This window comes from Podarcis bocagei, assembly GCF_964188305.1.
Source record: "Podarcis bocagei genome assembly, chromosome: 8".
Taxonomy (NCBI): domain Eukaryota; kingdom Metazoa; phylum Chordata; class Lepidosauria; order Squamata; family Lacertidae; genus Podarcis; species Podarcis bocagei.
The window spans coordinates 87,060,454-87,082,286 of record NC_138133.1 but is presented as its reverse complement, the minus strand read 5'-3'; the positions used below and the strand labels follow the sequence as shown (position 1 = coordinate 87,082,286).

At 48.3% G+C, this 21,833-nt stretch overlaps 1 protein-coding gene across 5 annotated transcripts in view; it reads left to right on the top strand.

The window, feature by feature from the left end:
- The window catches only part of SLC45A4 (solute carrier family 45 member 4), a 133,452-nt gene that overhangs the window by 6,474 nt on the left and 105,145 nt on the right, over window positions 1-21,833 (top strand). For 2 of the 5 annotated variants that reach the window (XM_081204580.1, XM_081204570.1), the window contains exon 1: window positions 13,670-13,809. The exons of 2 other annotated variants lie outside the window; for them this stretch is intronic. The gene's annotated coding sequence lies outside the window, so the exon portion shown is untranslated. Of the gene's footprint in view, window positions 1-13,669; window positions 13,810-21,833 lie in introns of those variants that run through there. One more of the 5 variants, XM_081204573.1, reaches the window with a different exon arrangement.

Genomic DNA, 21,833 nt, shown 5'->3' with positions numbered 1-21,833 from the left:
TTGCATGGTCTGGCACCTGGGCAAGTCCGGAGGAGTGCCTTTGCCCAGCGACTGACACCTATAAGTACCTTCCTGTGAATACATGACGTCCCACTTGAGGGATTATGGCGGGGACCAAGTGGTTTCCAACTCCTTGGCCAATGAAGCAAATTGGCGGTGGAATGAAGGAAACTGGCAAAGGAGTTGATTTTATATGATTTTTAGGTAACTTCCCTGAGCTGTCAAGTCGAAAGGGTACATTTATGCATAATATTTGTAACATTTAACAACTTTAAAGATGTGCCCCCCCCGGTAATTTCTGTAACATAACAATTCAACATAACATTTTATCAAAAAACATATCATCCTTAATTCCCCCCCATTTTCCCCCTCCCCCTCCCCAAAATATACCCACCCTCCCCACCCCACCCAGACTTCCCTCTGTTCCTCTCTCTGGTTTATCAACATATGTTTTTTTCTGCATGTTACAAAACTGTACACATCCTTAATTTATCTGTCTAGATGTTATCAATAAGAAGTTTGTGAATGTTTATTCAAAACCTGCCAAGGAGTCCAGTTCATTTTGTTGTTTCCTTAAATACTTTGTAAAGGGTTCCCATTCATCTTCAAAATCACAGTTATCCTTGTCATGTAGTTTGTGTGTCAATTTTGCCAATTCTGCATAGTCCATCAATTTCTCTTGCCACAGTTCTTTGGTCGTGATTTCCTTGTTCTTCCATCCTCGTGCTATTAAGACTCTTGCCGCCATTGTTGCATACAGTGGTGCCCCGCAAGACGGAAAACTCGCTAGACGAAAGAGTTTTCCATTTTGGAGGTGCTTCGCAAAACGAATCTCCTATGGGCTTGCTTTGCAAGACGAAAATGTCTTGCGAGTTCCTGCTGGTTTTTTTTCCTCCCCCCCCCCTTTTTCTAAGCTGCTAAGCCGCTTATCAGCTGATCCGATAAGCCGATAAGCCGCTAAAAGCCGTTAATAGCGCTAATCCGCTAATCCGTCAATGGGCTTGCTTCGCAAGACGAAAAAACCGCTAGACGAAGAGAATCACAGAACGGATTCTTTTCGTCTTGCGAGGCACCACTGTACATAAAAATATTTTTCAGTTTCCTTGGCAGGTTTTTCCCTATGCCATGGATGCTTTAGCTGAGATTCCTGCATTGCAGAGGGTTGGAATAGATGACCCTTGGGTCCCTTCCAACTCTACGATTCTATGACTCTATCATTTTGCATCCCAAACACCTGTCTTGGACCACATAAGCCCTTGGCTCCTATAAGCTGATGCTATGACTCATCCTCTTCAATAGTGCCCAGAAACATTCTCTGCCCAGAGCATGGCCTCTCTTGGCTACAAAACATTATAGAGTTCTCAACTAATGAAACTGAGGTAGAATCTAGACACATGTTTTTAAAATGTTGTGAAAATGCTTTTTTAAAAAAAGTTTTGAAAAATATATTGAATTTTCCATAGCTCCCCATCGCCATCTAGTGTCACGGTTTTACCATGCACTTTGTGACACACTTGAAACGTTTTATTTGCTGCTGTATAGCTGAGTCCCAACTATGCACCTCCTGGTGCATTCTCATCTACTGCTTCTTTACCATTCAAAAAGTTGGACCAGACTGCTTTGCATCACCCTTAATAATAATAATAATAATAATAATAATAATAATAATAATAATAATTTTTATTTATACCCCGCCCTCCCCAGCCAAGGCCGGGCTCAGGGCGGCTAACAAGCAATAATAAAAACAAGCTGAATGAATACAACTTAAAAACAAGATTAAAATACAACATTAAAATATTAAAATGCAGCCTCATCACAGGAGGAGAAAGGAAAAAGAAAAAAGAAAGAGGGGGAAGGAATCAAATTGGCTCCAAGCCAAAGGCCAGGCGGAACAACTCTGTCTTACAGGCCCTGTGGAAAGAAATCAGATCCTGCAGGGCCCTGGTCTCATGAGGCAGAGTGTTCCACCAGGCCGGGGGCCAGTGTTGAAAAGGCCCTGGCTCTGGTTAAGGCTAATCTGACTTCCTTAGGGCCCGGGACCTCTAGGGTGTTGCTAGTGAAATGAAACCTAAATGAAACCTATTTTCCTACTTCAGGCAAGACCTAGCAATAAAGCAACTTATTTTAGCTCAAACCAGGCTGTGTGCACACCATCACACAGTTAAAGCACAGGGCTTTTCCAAAGGAATTGTAGTTTGCCTGTCACAGAGCACCCAGCACTCTTAACGAACTATAGTTCCCAATAGTCACTGGGGAAAATAATACACTTTAAAGGTATGGTGTCTACACAGTGTAATAAACAAAAATCTGCCCTTATTCCCTTATGGGGAACACAAGAGCCCTTACAGAGTCCTTTGTAGGTTCTCCATCGGTCAGAGAAAATAACAGAGGCCAACCAGAGAATATTGAGAAGCAAAGCAGCTAGTAAGCCTGATCTTTATTGAAACTGTTGCAACAGGGTGCTCCCCTCACACGCAGGAAAGGAGGAGGACCCAGAACCAAGGTGTGCCTGTCCTTATATAGACATTTTAAATTGCCCGCCCTGGAGTCCAAGACCACCCCCAGATACATCATACCTGCATCACAGAAAGGGTGGTCTACAACAGAAATCTGAGTGCGTTGTTTATCTCCTGTCTGGAAGGTTACCTGTTGTTGTTGTGTGTTTTTTGTGGGGGGGTTTTTTTGGTTTTTTTTTACCTGTTAATGGTCACTTGATTGGATTGCCTGGGGAGCCTGGCCAGTCTTTTGTAATGACAAATACTTAGTTCCTGAGCCAGGTCACAGGCTCACCCTATTCAAACACAGACAGACATACCCTTAAGACAGGATTTGTGAACGGAAAGACAATGGGGAGGCTTTTCCGTTTTCCTTCGACCTTGCAGAGAAATATTTGAGGTCAATTTGGGAGGGACAAAATGGTTTCGGTGAAGGGAGGGAGTGTTTAGCCCTGTCACAATATAGATTGCAAATGAATCCCCCCCTAAACTAAGGCTTCATCAGGACTTTTTCTCTGGGGTTTCAGACATGTGGTTTATATATTTTGTCACTGGAGTTCGGGTCCCCTGCAAGACTAGGCTTCTTTCTACTGGTTTCTAGCCACTCTTCTCCTGCTTACCAGATTCACCTTTTTTCGCACAGGCACTCCCAGTCTCATAATTACAGAAGGGAAGTAAAGGTTTGCTAAGTTTCTGGTTCCCTCTGAAACTTCTGTTTCTTTTCTCCCGTTAAGTTTCAGTTTCCTGAGCTGACCTCCTGGACCAGCTTGCCAGAAACAACCTCTGGGCAGAAAGCAACCATTTTATAAGCTAAAAACAAAATGGCCGAGGAGTTCCATTCTTTCACCTCCTCCTATCGTGTAAACTGCAAATCGATGAAGAACAGACATTCCATTAAAGGACAAACTGGGGTAAACTGGGGTGGGGGAAAGATTTTCCATACCTTAAAAGGTGCTTGCTTTCCCATGAAGACGTGAAGAAAGGAGATTTGTTTGTGTACGAAATAAATGCGAGCGTGTCGGTTAAATGTTCCCCATAACTCCCTAATCAGTTTGCACTTTCCGTCCTCAGCATGTGCTGAAAGTGTGATATGACAAGGGACGCTTGTCAACATATTTTCTTCTCACTTGGCAATTAATGCTGGTGGAATCGCCTGAGCTTCCAGAGATCTCTTTGGGAAAAGAGCAAGAGAGAACAGCCTATAAATACAGCTGTGCGGACGATGTTAACCACGGGACCTGCTGCTGGGGGTCAAATGAACATGAGAAATTCGCTGTCTTCTGCTGCCCTGGTTCACGCAAGACAAATTCATCCCAACTCTGGCCCTCCCAAGCATTTTTATGCCCTCACCATACTGAGCTGCAGCCAAGAACATAATAAGTGCCTGCTGGATCAGACCAATGCCCATCTAGTCCAGCATTCTGTTCCCACAGTGGTAACCTGCAATCAGGATTCGAATACAGGAGCACTCTCTCTTCCTGTGGTTTCCAGCAACTGGTATTCAGAAGCGTTGCTGCTTCTGATAGCAAAGGCAGAGAGTAGCTTAGACGGCTAGTTTACAGCTTTATCCTCCGTGAAGATGTCTATTCCTCTTTTAAAGCCGTCCAAGTTGGTGGTCATCACTGCCTCCTGTGGCAGAGAGTTCCACAGATTAATTATGCTCTAAGTGAAGAAGGACCATAAAGTGAGAGCTGGACCATAAAGAAGGCTGATCGCCGAAGAATGGATGCTTTTGAATTATGGTGCTGGAGGAGACTCTTGAGAGTCCCATGGACTGCAAGACGATCAAACCTATCCATTCTGAAGGAAATCAGCCCTGAGTGCTCACTGGAAGGACAGATCCTGAAGCTGAGGCTCCAAGACTTTGGCCACCTCATGGGAAGAGAAGACTCCCTGGAAAAGACCCTGATGCTGGGAAAGATTGAGGGCACAAGGAGAAGGGGACGACAGAGGACAAGATGGTTGGATAGTGTTCTCGAAGCGACCAGCATGTGTTTTACCAAACTGCGGGCGGCAGTGGAAGGCAGGAATGCCTGGCAGGCTCTGGTTCATGGGGTCACGAAGAGTCGGACACGATTAAATGACTAAACAACAACAACAAGTGAAGAAGGACTTTCTTCTACCTGTCCTGAGTCTTCATTGATTGGGCAAAACTTCTAGCATTATGAGAGAGGGAGAAAAACTTTTCTCCGTCCACGGGAGACATGAATTTATAAACTTCAATAATAATAATAATAATAATAATAATAATAATAATAATAATAATTTATTTATTTATACCCCACCCATCTGGCTGGGTTTCCCCAGCCACTCTGGGCAGCTTCCAACTGAATATTAAAAACAATACAGCATCAGACATTAAAAACTTCCCTAAACAGGGCCGCCTTCAGTTGTCTTTTAAAAGTCAGATAGTTGTTTATTGCCTTGACATCTGCTGGGAGGGCTTTCCACAGGGCAGGTGCCACCACCGAGAAGGCCCTCTGCCTGGTTCCCTGTAACCTCACTTCTCGCAGAGAGGGAACCACCAGAAGGGCCTTGGAGCTGGACTGTGACAACCTCCCCTCCTCTCCACCTTGAACCAATGCCTAACCGCCAAACCTTACAAAGTTGTGAAGATTTGCTATGCGGCAGGCGAAACCCAAGTGGCAACAGCCAATCAGCCAAATGGGAAAATTCCTACTGGGCCCCTGTCCCAAAAACAGACAACCCACAACGGCATAGCAAGGTCATAGCAAGACCCTAAATATATATTGAACCGATGCACGAGGCGAAAAGAGGAAGCTCAACGCAATGTGCAGCAGTGTATATAGGTTCCTCGGCTAATGCATGTACGATCCCATTGACCAGAATTACCCCAGCAACCGAGGGACCACCAATCAGGTTGTTGTGTTTATCCAATCGCTCCCAGTGTGGGAGAGCCAGTGTGGTGTAGTGGTTAAGAGCAGTGGACTTGTAATCTGGTGAACTGGGTTCGATTCCTCACTCCTCCACATGCAGCTGCTGGGTGACCTTGGTCTAGTCACACTTCTCTGAAGTCTTTCAGCCCCACTCACCTCACAGAGTGTTTGTTGTAGGGGAGGAAGGGAAAGGAGAACGTTGGCCGCTTTGAGACTCCTTAAAGGTAAAGGGACCTTTAGGTCCAGTCACGACCGACTCTGGGGTTGTGGCTCTCATCTCATTTTACTGGCCGAGGGAGCCGGCGTACAGCTTCCGGGTCATGTGGCCAGCATGACTAAGCCGCTTCTGGCGAACCAAAGCAGCGCACGGAAACGCCGTTTACCTTCCTACTGGAGCGGTGCCTATTTATCTACTTGCACTTTGACGTGCTTTCGAACTGCTAGGTTGGCAGGAGCAGGGACTGAGCAACGGGAGCTCACCCCGTCGCGGGGATTTGAACCGCCGACCTTCTGATCAGCAAGTCCTAGGCTCTGTGGTTTAACCCACAGCGCCACCCGCGTCCCTTTGAGACTCCTTAGGGTAGTGATAAAGCGGGATATCAAATCCAAACTCCTCTTCTTCCCACCCACACAAGGTCAGTCTTAGTGATTTCACCACAACATGTGCTCTCTGTTAAGAGGACACGATTTCTCACGGGGGAAGACAAAACTATTTTGCAATCAAGGAGCTTTCACCATTACCAGCTCAGCTGTCTCCCTTCTCTTCTCTTTTCTTTTCTTTTTAAATGTGTTGACTTCCCTGTACACACCCCGTTAGCTTCCTCTTGCTGCAAGCTGCATGTAGGCATAGCAAAATAAGGTGGGGATGAGAAGGTAGGGCCACATTAGATGGCAGGTTGCAAATCACACTTTTTAATGCTTTCCCTGTACTTGTTTTAAAAAAAAGATCTGTCATGGTAGCTGCCCAGAGTGGCTGGGGGAACCCACTCAGATGGGTGGGGTATAAAATGATGATGGTGATGATGATGGAATAGGATGTCCCTATTTTCATCAGAGAAGTGTTGGAGGGTATGGGATAGAGCAGGAGTCAGCAAACATTTTCAGCAGGGGGCCGGTCCACCCGTCCCTCAGACCTTGTGGGGGGCCGGACTATATTTTGGAAAAAAATATGAATGAATTCCTATGCCCCACAAATATCCCAGAGATGCATTTTAAATAAAAGCACACATTCTACTTATGTAAAAACACCAGGCAGGCCCCACAAATAACCCAGAGATGCATTTTAAATAAAAAGGCACGTTCTACTCATCTAAAAACACGCTGATTCCTGGACTGTCTGTGGGCCAGATTTAGAAGGCGATTGGGCCACATCCGGCTCCCGGGCCTTAGTTTACCTACCCATGAAATAGAGTGTAAGGTCCATACAACAAGAAGCTGGGCATTATATGTGCACTCCACACACAGGTGTACAGAGAGAAATGTGGCTGACTTAAGACTGCTTCTCTTTAACCACCATCAAATCAATTTATTAGCAAATCGACAGCCTGCCATTTCACTGATTGTCAACAAAACAGACAAGGAACATCAACAGTAAAAAAGAGAGAAAAAATGAGGGGTGTGATGCACTCCAAAAGAGACTATCTTTTGAAAGCTATAATTTTATCTTAGCAGAATAAAACAGCATCATGAATGCCTGGCCATCCCATGCCAGCTTTCTGCTGTTGCTGCTTCCTTGGAATATGGGAGAGTGAAGAATGGCCGTTCCATGGACCATTCTATCGCTCCTCTGCCAAAAATAAATGCTGCTTCCCGGCTGTACACTTGGAGAGAGGCTGATATCCTGTAAATTTGGATAAGTGGTCCCTTGCGCATCACTCAAAAACAGGACAAGAGAGGACACCACTTTACATAAAATCTGCATTTTTAGGTATGTTCTGATGCACATGTAGAAACAATTATCATCATTTGTTTTAGGTCGGGCACAGAGTCTCAGGCAGGTTCCAGCAAGCAGCAATGTTGCTCCTGCAACCTGGGGCGGGGTCCAACAGCCTTTTATCTCTGATGGGGTAACGGTCAGTCCTGATCCCCCCAGTGACTCACCTCCCTGTTTCACCCGAAGGTGAGTACTCCTCCTGCGAGTATTCAGGTCTCTCCTTCTCTCAGACCTCAGTCTCTGCAGCTCAGGAGATGTCAGTGGGTTACTAGACCCAGAGGCCGCCTCAGCCTCTCCTAACCCAACTGGTAGTGGAGCAGCAGTAAGTGATGGCCCACCTGAAGGCAACGAGGTCATCCCTGCATCTGGAGCCAGGGCAGGCTCAGGCCCCTGACTCGGCCCAGCTGGTGCTTGTTTCAGGGGAACCTGTGCAGACTGGGACTCTTCAGGATCAGGCCCCAGACTTGGTTCAGATGCCGCCTGAGGCAGAAAATCCTGTGCAGACTGAGACTCATCCAGTTCCAAGTCTGAGCCCAAGTCCCAGGCCATCACAGCAGGAAGGAGGGCAGTAAATGGCTTTTAGGGCCGTCTTAAGCATATGCGGCGCCGGGGTGCAAAGATCCGCCCAGCACACACACACACCCCAGGTTGCCCAAAGTTGTTGACCTTTTTTTAGGGCATGCCGGCAAGGCATGCACGGCACAGCGGAGATGGCCTGGCCGACCGCCTCTCAACAACAACAGAGGAGCCCAAGATGGTGACAGCAGCAGAGCAAGACGTGGGTAAGCAGAGCCCAGTGCAACAACACAACAGTTGAGCCCAAGGCAGCGGTGGCAACTGAATGAAGTCAGGCACCTCATGTAAGCATCCTGCGCTGGGTGGGCCTCTCGACGGCCCACCAATCCCAGGTTCACAGGAGGGTGGAGCCAGCCAACTGCCTCAGCGTCTCACTCGCCCACAGCAGAAGTGCTGTGGCGCTCCGACAGGTTCTGCTCCACTCGACAGTGACTGTCGACCCTTCACAATCCCTGGACTCCAAATCTCGACCCCGGACTCTCGGCCTGGTGCCCCTGAGAGCCCGGTGCCCAGGTGCCCCATACCCCTAACGCCTATGGGTAAGACGGCCCTGACAGCTGTATTGCACTAGTAAAGGTAAAGGTAAAGGGACCCCCTGACCATTAGGTCCAGCCGTGGCCGACTCTGGGGTTGCGGTGCTCATCTCGCTTTACTGGCCGAGGGAGCCGGCGTACAGCTTCCGGGTCATGTGGCCAGCATGACTAAGCCGCTTCTGGCGAACCAGAGCAGCGCACGGAAACGTCGTTTACCTTCCTGCCAGAGCGGTACCTATTTATCTACTTGCACTTTGACGTGCTTTCGAACTGCTAGGTTGGCAGGAGCAGGGACCGAGCAACGGGAGCTCACTCGAACTGCCGACCTTCTGATCGGCAAGTCCTAGGCTCTGTGGTTTAACCCACAGCGCCACCCATGTCCCACTAGTAAGGGGCCACAAATGTGATAAATGTGGGTGCACAAATTTTATGCAAATCTGTACCCCCTTTTGCCCTCCTTCTGTGATGATTCACTTCACTACTTCTGCTGCTGAGCTTTGGCCAAATTCCCCGACAAGCCTGTATTATGGCTCCATCACAATAATTTTCCGATGCCTTTTATTAAGCCACAATTATACTCGCAAAGTGAAGGCCTGATCTCGCCCACCGCCTGCCCCCATCATTTCTGTCCTTAGCAAATCTGATCTGTACAATGAAGAGCTGTATTCCTGGCAATTTATTTTGTGGAAGGAATTCATCCTTGGGTTGTCTGCCTTCTTGCTAGCAGCTCAGAATTCCAATTATCTTCAAGCCTAATGCATTCTCTTTGGACTTACCATTAATTTATAAGTTTCTGAAGGAGCTGGATGTTCTGTTCCATTTACTTAAAAGAGTCATTTTATCATCTATGTATGATTCAGGCTCCCGCCCCACTTTGCTCTCTCCTTCCTTGTTTCAGTGTTTGGGCTGTTTCTAATTAACCTAAAGTGTATGAATGCCTCAGAAGAATGCATCTCAAGAAATGTGCGCCTATTTACTGCGTGAGCCATAAAGATAATATTCAGGATCAGGGGTGGGGGAAGGTGGAACGGGGGGGGGCAGGAGAGACATTGCCAAGGAAAGATTTGGACAAGGGGAAGAAGAAGAGGAGTTTGGTTTTGATATCCCGCTTTATCACTACCCGAAGGAGTCTCAAAGCGGCTAACATTCTCCTTTCCCTTCCTCCCCCACAACAAACACTCTGTGAGGTGAGTGGGGCTGAGAGACTTCAAAGAAGTGTGACTGGCCCAAGGTCACCCAGCAGCTGGGGAATCGAACCCAGTTCACCAGATTGCAAGACTACCACTCTTAACCACTACACCACGCTGGCTCTACTTCAATAGCAGTGATTTGCTGCATCAGGAGTCACCAATACAGCTCCCATAGGCATCTTTGAGGTCTTCTGTTGGTGCCCACAAAGCCTCTTTATTATATATACCCCGCCCATCTGGCTGGGTTTCCCCAGCCACTCTGGGCGGCTTCCAACAGAATATTAAAGACATGAAAAAACATCAAACATTAAAAACTTCCCTAAACAGGGCTGCCTTCAGATGCTTTCTAAAAGTCAGATACAGTGGTACCTCGGGTTAAGAACTTAATTCGTTCTGGAGGTCCGTTCTTAACCTGAAACTGTTCTTAACCTGAGGTACCACTTTAGCTAATGGGGCCTCCCGCTGCTGCCGTGTGATTTCTCTTCTCATCCTGAAGCAAAGTTCTTAACCCGAGGTACTATTTCTGGGTTAGTGGAGTCTATAACCTGAAGCATCTGTAACCTGAAGTGTCTGTAATCTGAGGTACCACTGTAGTTGTTTATTTCCTTGACATCTGACGGGAGGGCATTCCACAGGGCAGGTGCCACCACCGAGAAGGCCCTCTGCCTGGTTCCCTGTAACCTCACTTCTCACAGGGAGGGAACCGCCAGAAGGCCTTTGGAGCTGGACCTCAGTGTCCGGGCTGAACGACAGAGGTAGAGACGCTCCTTCAGGGGGCTGACCCCACCACTTTTGTTGCACCCACTGGTGGTATAAGGCCCATGGAAGATCTTTACAAAGGAATGTAACCCTTGGGCTGAAAAGGGCTCTCTCCACTCTTGCCAAAGAGTCACTTTTGCACATCATGCAACAGTCCTGTTTGCTGCAGCCACAACAGCGTTCCACACTTTAAGCTCATAAACTGTGAACCACAAGGGCTCTGCTCTGCCCCCCTCTCTCAGTCGGAGGCAGCAATACTTCTGAATATCAGTTGCTGGAAACCACAGGAGGAGAGAGGCCTCTGCTCTGCCAGTCCTGCTTACTGGTTTCTCTTAGGTCTGTTTTTGGCCTCTGCGAGAACAGGATACGCCATTCGCCTCACCCACCAGGCGCTTCTCACTTTCTTACATTCTTATTCCTAAACATGCAATGCATGCTTGTCGGGCAACCTAGCCAATCAGGGCGGTTCGAATCCCCACGACGGGGTGAGCTCCAGTTGCTCAGTCCCAGCTCCTGCCAACCTAGCAGTTCGAAAGCACGTCAAAGTGCAAGTAGATCAATAGGTACTGCTCCGACGGGAAGGTAAACGGCTTTTCCGTGCGCTGCTCTGGTTCGCCAGAAGCGGCTTAGTTATGCTGTCCACATGACCCACAAGTTGTACGCTGGCTCCCTCGGCCAATAATGCGAGATGAGCGCCGCAACCCCAGAGTCAGTCACGACTGGACCTAATGGTCAGGGGTCCCTTTACCTTTACCTTTACTTGTTGGTTAAATGGCAATTGCACACCAGCTAAATGCTCATTAATCTGACAACTGCAAGAGAAATGTCCTTCCTCTTTCTCTCTCCTCCTAACTCTGGCCAACTTTGGGTCAAGGAAGCAAACTCAGCAATGTAGTGTTCTGTATCCAAGTGCTGGCTTTTGGGGGCTATCCATGTGGGTGTATCTTAAAACGCAAAGTGTCCCTAAAGAATTATCCATGAGCCAGAACAGTTAAGAACCTAGGACTGACTTCTAGGTGCCACCTCTGCCTTAGAAATCCTTCTCAAAACTGTAAAGGTAAAGGACCCCTGGACGGTTCAGTCCAGTCAATGGCGACTATGGGGTTGCGGTGCTCATCCCGCTTTCAGGCCGAGGGAGCCAGTGTTTGCCCACAGACAGCTTTTGAGGTAATGCAGCCAGCATGACTAAACCCCTTCTGGCACAACAGAACACCGTGATGGAAATCAGAGCACATGGAAAAGCCGTTTACCTTCCCGCTGGAGTGGTACCTATTTATCTACTTGCACTGGCATGCTTTCAAACTGTTAGGTTGGCAGGAGCTGGGACAGAGCAACAGGGGCTCACCTCGTTGCGGGGATTTGAACCACTGACCTTCTGATCGGCAAGCCCAGGAGGATCCATGGTCTGGACGGCAGCGCCACTTGCATCCCTTTGGCACATGTATGTGGCTAACTACCATTCACACATAGCATGTTTGCTGCAGGAAACAGTGGTGGAGGAATTGCCCCGTAAAGTGTGAGGAAGCACACATCTGATGCGCTTCTGGAATGCAAGTGAACCATGACAGCCTATGCCTTGCCCACATGGGACCCTTCATCTCACAGCTAACTCTCACAACGAACATAGATCCCAGGGTGAAGCTGCAGGAACGAGCTTGGCTTCTTTTATAGACGTTTTGTACGTGGCCCCTGGAACTTTCCATCGTCCAAAACCTCACACAGCAGGGCTGACCCAGACTCTAAATGGTATCGCTGCGCCTTCCTCTCTCACAGGCCATTTTTAGCACACTCAGCGTGCGCTTGGAGAGAGCCAAAGAGGCAAGAAAGTGGCTGCACTGCCGTCCCTCATTTGTTCTCAGTGCCAAATGCCCACGTCATTCTTCACCGATACTGCAAAGACAGAAAGGATCTCTGCTTGTTTGTTTTTAGGGCGGTGGGGGGGAGTGAGGACCCTCGTGGGGAACAGTGAGGGGGTATGGGGTCTATATTGCAGGGGTGGATTAGTAAATGCAGCTCTTGAACCCTCTCTATCATGTCTCTCTAGAACAGTGGTTCTCAACCTGTGGGTCCCCAGGTGTTGTTGGACTACAACTCCCATCATCCCTGACCACTGGGTCATGCTGGCTAGGAATGATGGGAGTTGTAGTCCAACATCATCTGGGAACCCACAGGTTGAGAACCACTGCTCTAGATGAACCTTCCTAGGTCCTTTGGGTATGTACCTTCTCTCCATCCCATTAACATCAGAAGCACAGGTGACACAAGAGCGATCCTTTTCAGTGGCTTCTCCTCTACTGCAGAATGCTCTTCCAAGAGAGGTTAGACTGGCTTCCTCTAGGTCAGTGATGGCCAAACGTGGCCCTCCAGCTGTTTGGGGACTGCAACTCCCATCATCCCTAGCTAACAGGACCAGTGGTCAGGGATGATGGGAACTGTAGTCCCAAAATGGCTGGAGGGCCAGGTTTGGCCATCACTGCTCTGGGTTATGCTTCTGCCATCAGGCTAAGACTATGGTGAACATGGCCATAGAGGCTAGCTTAGTTATCCAAGGCCCGAGTGAGCAAAAAAGACGATGGAAAGCAGATGATGGTGCCAGGTGTGTTTCCCTGGAGAGAGCCTTCCACAAAGTGGCCAGAGATGCTAACCATGGCTAGACTACTGTAATGCACTGTGTGGGGAGCTAGCCTTGTACCTGGTTTGGAAGCTGCAGCTAGCGCAGAATGCAACTGCTAGGGGGCTTTGTTTTACCCCGGTGTTGAAAGACTTGGTTATTTGTTTTCATGTCTCTCTTCTGTGTGTTAGAGAGTGGAATCTTCCCATTCTGGTTCCAAACCCAGGTAGCAAAAATGCCTTGTGTGGGTCCTTATTGGGGACTGCTGAGGAGACCAAAGGAGAAGTCATTTCATTGTGGCCATGGAAGCCTCTTTTGGGAAGAATCAGAGCTACCACAACTTCCCGACACAAAGGCACAAATTAATTTGGCAGTTGATGTGGACACACTCCAACGTACCTCCTTTGCGGAGCTATGCGTAACTTTGAGACTATTTTCTCACCCACCACACTCTGTTTATTTTAGTCTGTTTTTCACTTGGGCAATGAAATAGGTGGCTCTTTTCCCACATCAGTGTGAGCCAGCAAATATTATTACGCTTGGCTTGACCCCATTGGTACTGATGGGGAGTCTAGTCTCAGAGCTCTGAAGGCCTGGAATCCTGAATCTCCTGGAATTGTTCTTGGACATGGACCACTTGGCAACTGTTGCCATAGAACCAGGTTGCCCAACAACAGAGCCCGGCACATATCTGTGCACAAATAGAAGGTGGCCAACTTCCAACCGCTAGAAAATCAACTCTGATTTTGGACCTTCCTTGAGATGCTTCATATGGGATCAGCCTATTGAGTTTCTTGGCTCCTCTTCTGCACTAGGTGAGCTACATTGCCACCACGAGAGCCTTCTTGTCACTTATTTCAGTGGTAAAGCCAGGCCTAGATGCTACAGCTGCCACATGGCTCCCACTCAAGTAGTGAGAGGGAGGAAATTTGTTTCAGTTTGCATTTAAAGATGAACTTTCTTAATCTGCACGTTCCTAAAACAATATGTGAACCAAAACGCAGCTGCCCTTCAAAATTCGCACTTCTCTGAATTTTGCAATGCAGCTCTCCAGCTAAGCAATGTGTACAAAAATGTGTGTTGTTGTTGTTTAGTCATGTCCGACTCTTCGTGACCCCATGGACCAGAGCACGCCAGGCACTCCTGTCTTCCACTGCCCCTCGCAGTTTAGTCAAACTCATGTTCGTAACTTCAAGAACATTATTCATCCATCTCATCCTCTGTCATCCCCTTCTCTTTGTGCCCTCAATCTTTCCCAACATCAGGGTCTTTTCCAGGGAGTCTTCTCTTCTCATGAGGTGGCCAAAGTATTGGAGCCTCAGCTTCAGGATCTGTCCTTCCAGTGAGCCCTCAGAGCTGATTTCCTTCAGAATGGACAGGTTTGGACTTCTTGCAGTCCATGGGACTCTCAAGAGTCTTCTCCAGCACCATAATTCAAAAGCATCAATTATTCGGCGATCAGCCTTCTTTATGGTCCAGCTCTCACTTCCATACATCACTACTGGGAAAACCATAGCTTTAACTATACGGACCTTTGTCGGCAAGGTGATGTGGGGTAAAGTATGCATATAGATGTATATATTAGTGAAATTAACATGCAAAAATGTATTCAATTGGGGGCAAATCGCTTTGCAAACATGTGAATTTGGGGGGGGGGGAATCGCCACTAAAATACTGATGAATTTTCATGAGGAATTTAAAAGAAATGCAGAATTGTGGTGAAATTTGATAGTTTGATAGAACTATCCCATTTGATAGAAAATGGGAGAAGCTTACAGTTCGCCCATCCCTACACTCAAAGCTGCACATCTTCCTTCCCTGTACAGTGGTGCCTCACAAGACGAAAAGAATCCGTTCTGTGATTCTCTTCGTCTAGCGGTTTTTTCATCTTGCGAAGCAAGCCCATTGACGGATTAGCGGATTAGCGCTATTAGCGCTATTAGCGGCTTTTAGCGGCTTTTAGCGGCTTATCTGCTGATCGGATCAGCTGATAAGCGGCTTAGCGGCTTAGAAAAAGGGGGGGAAGGGGAAAAAACCAGCAGGAACTCGCAAGACATTGTCGTCTTGTGAAGCAAGCCCATAGGAGATTCATTTTGCGAAGCACCTCCAAAACGGAAAACTCTTTCGTCTAGCGAGTTTTCCGTCTTGCGAGGCATTCGTCTTGTGGGGCACCACTGTAACATGAAATGAATGCCAAAATATGGGATGTAACATCACCATGTTGTCACTGTCCTGGCTCCAAGTCGTTGGCTGCCGTTTCTGGGAGCCAGGAAACTCGCAAAACCATGATATCGCACCATGTGCTTTGCAATAGATGGCATTACCGGAAGGAAAGGTGAAGAGGAATTGATACAGGACTTCTGTCCGAGCAGAACGATGGGGGTGGAGACGCTCCTTCAGATATACTGGACCGAGCCCGTTTAGGGCTTTATAGGTCAGCACCAACACTTTGAATTGTGCTCGGAAACGTACTGGGAGCCAATGTAGGTCTTTCAAGACCGGTGTTATATGGTCTCGGCGGCCGCTCCCAGTCACCAGTCTAGCTGCCGCATTCTGGATTAGTTGTAGTTTCTGGGTCACCTTCAAAGGTGGCCCCACATAGAGCAGTGTTTCCCAAACGTTTTTGGGCAACGGCACACCTGTTTACCGGAAAAAAATCTCGCGGCACACCACCATTAAAGCCCCGCCCCGTGACGTCAGCGCGCAGCGTCACGCCGGGAGGGACGCACAAAAGTGAAAGTTTTTTCCCTCCCCCTTGCCGGGGTGGGAGGAGGCAGCAGAGCGAGGGCAGCTGAGGCGGCGGCGGCTGTTGTGGTGGTGGCGGCGATAGCGGGCGGAGGAGGGGGCGGCGGCGGGGCTTGAGGAGCCGGCGCCGGGAGTTGCTGCTGCTGCTGTTGCTGCTGCTGCCCGGACATGCCGGCCTCCTCCTCCTCCGCTGTCTCGCGCTCCTCCCTTTTGCGCGCGCTGCCCCGCCGCCCCCGGCTCGACGCGGATCCTCGCCGCCGCCGCCTCTCGCCGCCCGACTCGCCCGCCTCCCTCCCACGGCACACCAGCCGATGTCTCACGGCACAGTAGTGTGCCGCGGAACACCGGTTGGGAAACACTGACATAGAGCACATGGCAGTAGTCCAAGCGGGAGATAACCAGAGCATGCACCACTCCGGCGAGACAGTCTGCGGGCAGGTAGGGTCTCAGCCTACGTACCAGATGGAGCTGGTAAACAGCTGCCCTAGACACATGGCCAAAGCCATGTGCTTGTGAAAGTCCCAGAAATTTCCAGGTTCCTGGAAAATGGCAAGAAGATGAAGGCTGTGATCCCCATCATTGAGCCGAGAGAGAGGGGACTTCCCCCATTATTTATTGCAATAACTTTAGGGAAGTGATGTGGGGGTGCGAGACAATTTTCTGCAGAGCTATTGGCTTCCATCACTTGTTCAGCGCCATGTAAGGAAAGGCGGTGGATGTTTTCAGCATCGGGGATTGTGATGTGGTAGCAGATGTGGTAGCCACAAATCACAGATGATGGCCTGGGACTCGAGCTCAGACTCGGAACCAGAGGAATCTCAGTCTGCACTGGATCCTTTGCCTCAGGCATCATCTGAACCAGGTCTGGGGCCTGATCCTGAAGAGTCCCAGTCTGCACAGGTTCCCCTGCAACAAGCACCAGCAGGGCCGAGTCAGGGGCCTGAGCCTGCCCTGGTTCCAGATGTGGGGATTACCTCGTTGCCTCCAGCTGGGCCATCACTTACAGCTGCTCCACTACCAGTTGGGTCAGGAGAGGCTGAGGCCACCTCTGGGTCTAGTAACCCACTGCCGTCTCCCGAGCTGCAGAAACTAAGGTCTGAGAGAAGGAGAGACCTGAGTACTCGCAGGAGGAGTGCTCGCCTTCGGGTGAAACAGGGAGGTGAGCGGCTAGCTGAGCTGGGAGGCGCCACATCTAGCCTCCTCCTCTTCCCCATCAGTGGAGCTGCCCTCCAGCCGCTGGCCGCCTCCTCCAGCCCCGCCGGCAGCGCTGTCCTCCCTATCTACGGTCCTCGTATCTACTGGATCGCCTCTCCTGGTCTGCCCCGCAAAGGACCTTAAGGTCCCTGAATAACCATAGTTTAGAGGTCCCAGGCCCTAAGGAAGTCAGACTATCCTCCACCAGGGCCAGGGCCTTCTCAGTGATGGCTCCGGTCTGGTGGAATGCTCTGTGCCATGAGACTAGGGCCCTTCAGGATTTAACCTCCTTCCGCCGGGCCTGTAAGACAGAGCTATTCCCCCTGGCTTTTAATCTGAATTCAGCCTGATCTTTTATTTCCCTTCTCTTCCCTCCTTCTCCCCTTCTATGAAGATCACCTCTGAGACCCCACAGCTAATTCTCCCCTGGCATCCTCGCTGGCTCAAATAGGACCAATTCAGCCAGCTAGCCCTGGGGATTATCTAATTGATTTTTGAATTTTATTGTTATTCGTGTTTTTATACTGTATTTTATAATTTATAATTAAGTGTTTTGGAGTGTTTTAAATTTGTTGTTAGCCGCCGTGAGCCCGGTTTTTGAATCGGGAAGCGCAAGGCATAAATAAAAATGTATTATTATTATTAAAAAAACTTTGGGAAACGGGGGGTTTCCGGGGGGAGCTTTGCACCACAGTGCCGGATATGCTTAAGACAGCCCTGATGGTGCCTGGTGGCCCCTGGAAGGCTTCCCAGAAGGAACATGGCCCTCGCCACCGAAAGGCTTTTCACCCTGAGCTACAAGATGATGTCCCTGTGGGCAAAAGTCAATGGAAAGATAGGGCAACCAGGGATCGAAAAATGAATGAGATGAGAGCACGATAGTCAGCAAGACTGAGCTGTGTGGTACATCATTGAGAGTCGATGAAGGAGGGTGTGCTGGTCCCGGAGGGAAGGTTACCGTTGGCGTAGTCAAAGTCCGGTCCTGGGTCACTGGGCTGGAAACAGTTCACAAGGAGCGAGGTGAGGTCCGAAGCAGGAAGCCGGGCGGGGACAGGAACACTGGGGGAAACAGGACTGGATGCTGGCCGAAACAGCTCATCAACGACGTTGCTCCCGCAACCTGGGACCGGGCTGACTGGCCTTTATCTTCTCTGAGGCCAGGGGCGGTCCCGGCCCCCAGGAGACCTACCTCTCCTGGCCTTAAGGCGAGCACTCCTCCTGATGGTCAAGATTGAAACTTTCCTTGTTGGGTAGAATTGCAGCAGTAAAAATGAATGTATTGCCAAAGATGTTGTTTTTGTTTCAGGCCCTTCAGATTGTGGACAGAGCTGAATGTTTTGGTAAATGGCAGAAGGATATTTCGAAGTTTGTCTGGCAGGGCAAAAAGCCCCGGATAAAATTCAAAATACTAACTGATGCAAAAGAAAGAGGGGGGTTTGCCCTGCCAGACTTAAGGTTATACTATGAAGCTGCAGCCTTCTGCTGGATGAAAGATTGGCTGTTACTGGAAAACACTGATGTCCTAGATCTAGAGGGGTTTGACAATGTTTTTGGGTGGCATGCATATTTGTGGTACGACAAGGTTAAGATTCACAAAACATTTAAAAACCATATTGTCAGAAAAGCAATATTTATGGTCTGGATAAAATACAAAGACTTATTAGAAAGTAAGACCCCGAGGTGGCTATCACCAGTGGAGGCTAAGGCCCGAAAAAGACCCAATATGGAGACCGGTTGGTTGAAATATGGGGAAATGTTAGAAAAAATAGGCGACAATTGGAGATTACAGAGCTATGAAAAAGTAAAGCATAAGGTGCAAGACTGGTTTCATTATGCTCAAATTCAAGAGATGTTTAAGTTGGACAAAAAAACAGGATTCCAGGTGGAAAAATCGAAATTAGAGACAGAATTGTTAGAACCAAAGACAAAGGTACTTTCGAGAATGTATAACTTGCTGCTTAAATGGAACACTCAGGATGAGACAGTCAAATCCGCCATGATAAAATGGGCTCAAGACATTGGGCATAACATTATGTTTGAGGACTGGGAAAGGTTATGGACCACCGGTATGAAATTTACGGCATGTAGTGCCTTGAAAGAAAACATTCTGAAAATGATATACAGGTGGTACATGACTCCAGTCAAGCTTGCTAAAATATACCATTTGTCTGATAACAAATGCTGGAAATGTAAGGAGGCGGATGGGACATTCTTCCACCTCTGGTGGACCTGCCCAAGGGTAAAGGCTTTCTGGGAAATGATTTACAATGAGTTAAAAAAGGTATTTAAGTATACCTTTCCTAAGAAACCAGAGGCCTTCCTTTTGGGCATTGTCGGCCAGAAAGTGTTAAAGAAAGATAGAGTATTTTTTATGTATGCAACAACAGCAGCAAGGATACTTATCGCAAAGCACTGGAAGACACAAAATTTGCCCACACTGGAGGAGTGGCATATGCAATTGATGGACTATATGGAACTGGACGAAATGACTGGCAGAATCCGAGATTTGGGAGAAGAAACAACGGAGGAGGACTGGAAAAAATTCAAAGACTATTTACAAAAATATTACAAGTTATATGAATGCCAATAATTTGCATGACCTGGGAAACTAAGCTCCAGTAATAAGATTTTGTATATTGGAAATTAAGATATGACCTGGAAAGGACTAAAGTTTAAAATAATATTGTGTTTAGTTTAAAGTAAAAGTAAATTGATAATAAGTATTTTGAACCTAAAAGAGAATTATTTGAAAATATTAATAACACACGAAACAAGCCATTAATTTGCTGACATTTTATTGTTAAGAAAGCAGGGTGAGGGAGATGTGGGGAAGTCCAATAAGTCATGGAAAAATGTAATTGAAAGTTGGATTTCTTTTGTTTTTCTTTTCTTCTTTCTTCTTTTGATGTTTGATATGATAACTGGAAAAAAGCAATAAAAATATATTATAAAAAAAAAAGGCGAGCACTCCTCCTGGGAGAAACCAGTTCCCTTCGCCTCTCTGCCCTGAGCCTCTGCAGTTCAGGAGAGGCTGAAGGGTTACTGGACCCAGGGGGAGACTCACCTGTAGGCACTGAGTCCTCAACCACCTCCGGAGCCAGAATGGATTCACCTGGTGCCTGCTCCTGAGGATCCGGCACAGGTGCAGGCGCTTCAGAATCAAGACCCTGCCCCAGTTCAGCCGGCCCTGGAGGCGGGGACTCCTGTGCAGGCTGGGATTCCTCCGGTTCAGCCTCTGAATCGGTTTCCCAGGCCATCACAGTGGGGAAGGCAGGAGAAGGGGCAAAGCAAATGAATTTGCAAGCGGTGCTGAAAAATAGTTGAGAAAGGGATGTGTTTTTCAATACTGTTGGAAAAACTGCTCCCCCCAAAAGAGTAAATTGTTCTGGTTCGCCGTTTGTCTCGAGCAACCTCCTTCCCTAGCTAATTTTAATGCCTGCTTTCCAAATATACTTGATAAGAAAGCATGAATAAAACAGGGGTTTAGCTTTCCATTTATGGAAGCCAAGCGTGTTGCTAAGTGTGTGTCGATTTACACATGCATTGATGGGGCTTTCATTGTTGCCATGGCAACTAGTGTAGCAGAGCAGTTACATAAGAATGGGAAGATGCATTCACCTGCCTTGTGGATTGCTGGAATTAATTGCAGGACGCGGAAATAAGCAAAGAGAGAAGAGAGAGATCTGCCGATCTGGGGACACTAGGGTCCACCTGTGGTGCGCAAAGCTCCTGTTCTTTAGGTAAAGGTAAAGGGACCCCTGACCATTAGGTCCAGTCGTGACCGACTCTGGGGTTGCAGTGCTCATCTCGCTTTATTGGCTGAGGGAGCCGGCGTACAGCTTCCGGGTCATGTGGCCAGCATGACTAAGCCGCTTCTGGCGAACCAGAGCAGCGCACGGAAACGCCGTTTACCTTCCCGCTGGAGTGGTACCTATTTATCTACTTGCACTTTGACGTGCTTTGGAAATGCTAGGTTGGCAGGAGCTGGGACTGAGCAACGGGAGCTCACCCCGTTGCGGGGATTCGAACTGCCGACCTTCTGATAGCAAGTCCTAGGCTCTGTGGTTTAACCCACAGTGCCACCCGCATCCCTTACTCCTGTTCTTTAAAGCACTGCAAAACAGGAAAAGATATAGCATGCTGGGAAAAGCTATTTCTGTTGAATTTCTCCCTGTCATACAGCTGTAATGGGATCGGGCTCCCTGCCAAGAGGGCTGTGTGGAGATGTTGCAACTCTTTAGCCATGGACAGCAGTTTGGGGAGGTGACTGTCTCATGCTCTATTTCTCGGGTGTAAAATGGGAACAGCTGGAGTGCAACAACATCTGGAAGGCCATAGGTTCTTCTCCATCCTCGGTTGGTACTTTGCAGGTTAAAATCAGGACTTTGAATTATGGCCAGAAACAGACCTGCTGCCAGCATAGCTGTTCTGGAATTTGCACAACATTCTCCTTCCACATTGGGTCCCAATTACTATGCTGCTGCTGTTGTTGTTTAGTCGTTTAGTCATGTCCAACTCTTCGTGACCCCATGGACCAGAGCACGCCATTCACTTCTGTCTTCCACTGCCTCCCGCAGTTTGGTCAAACTCATGCTGGTAGCTTCGAGAACACTGTCCAACCACCTCATCCTCTGTCGTCCCCTTCTCCTTGTGCCCTCCATCTTTCCCAACATCAGGGTCTTTTCCAGGGAGTCTTCTCTTCTCATGAGGTGGTCAAAGTCTTGGAGCCTTAGCTTCAGGATCTGTCCTTCCAGTGAGCACTCAGGGCTGATTTCCTTCAGAATGGACAGGTTTGATCTTCTTGCAGTCCATGGGACTCTCAAGAGTCTCCTCCAGCACCAGAATTCAAAAGCATCTATTCTTCAGCAATCAGCCTTCTTGATGGTCCAGCTCTCACTTC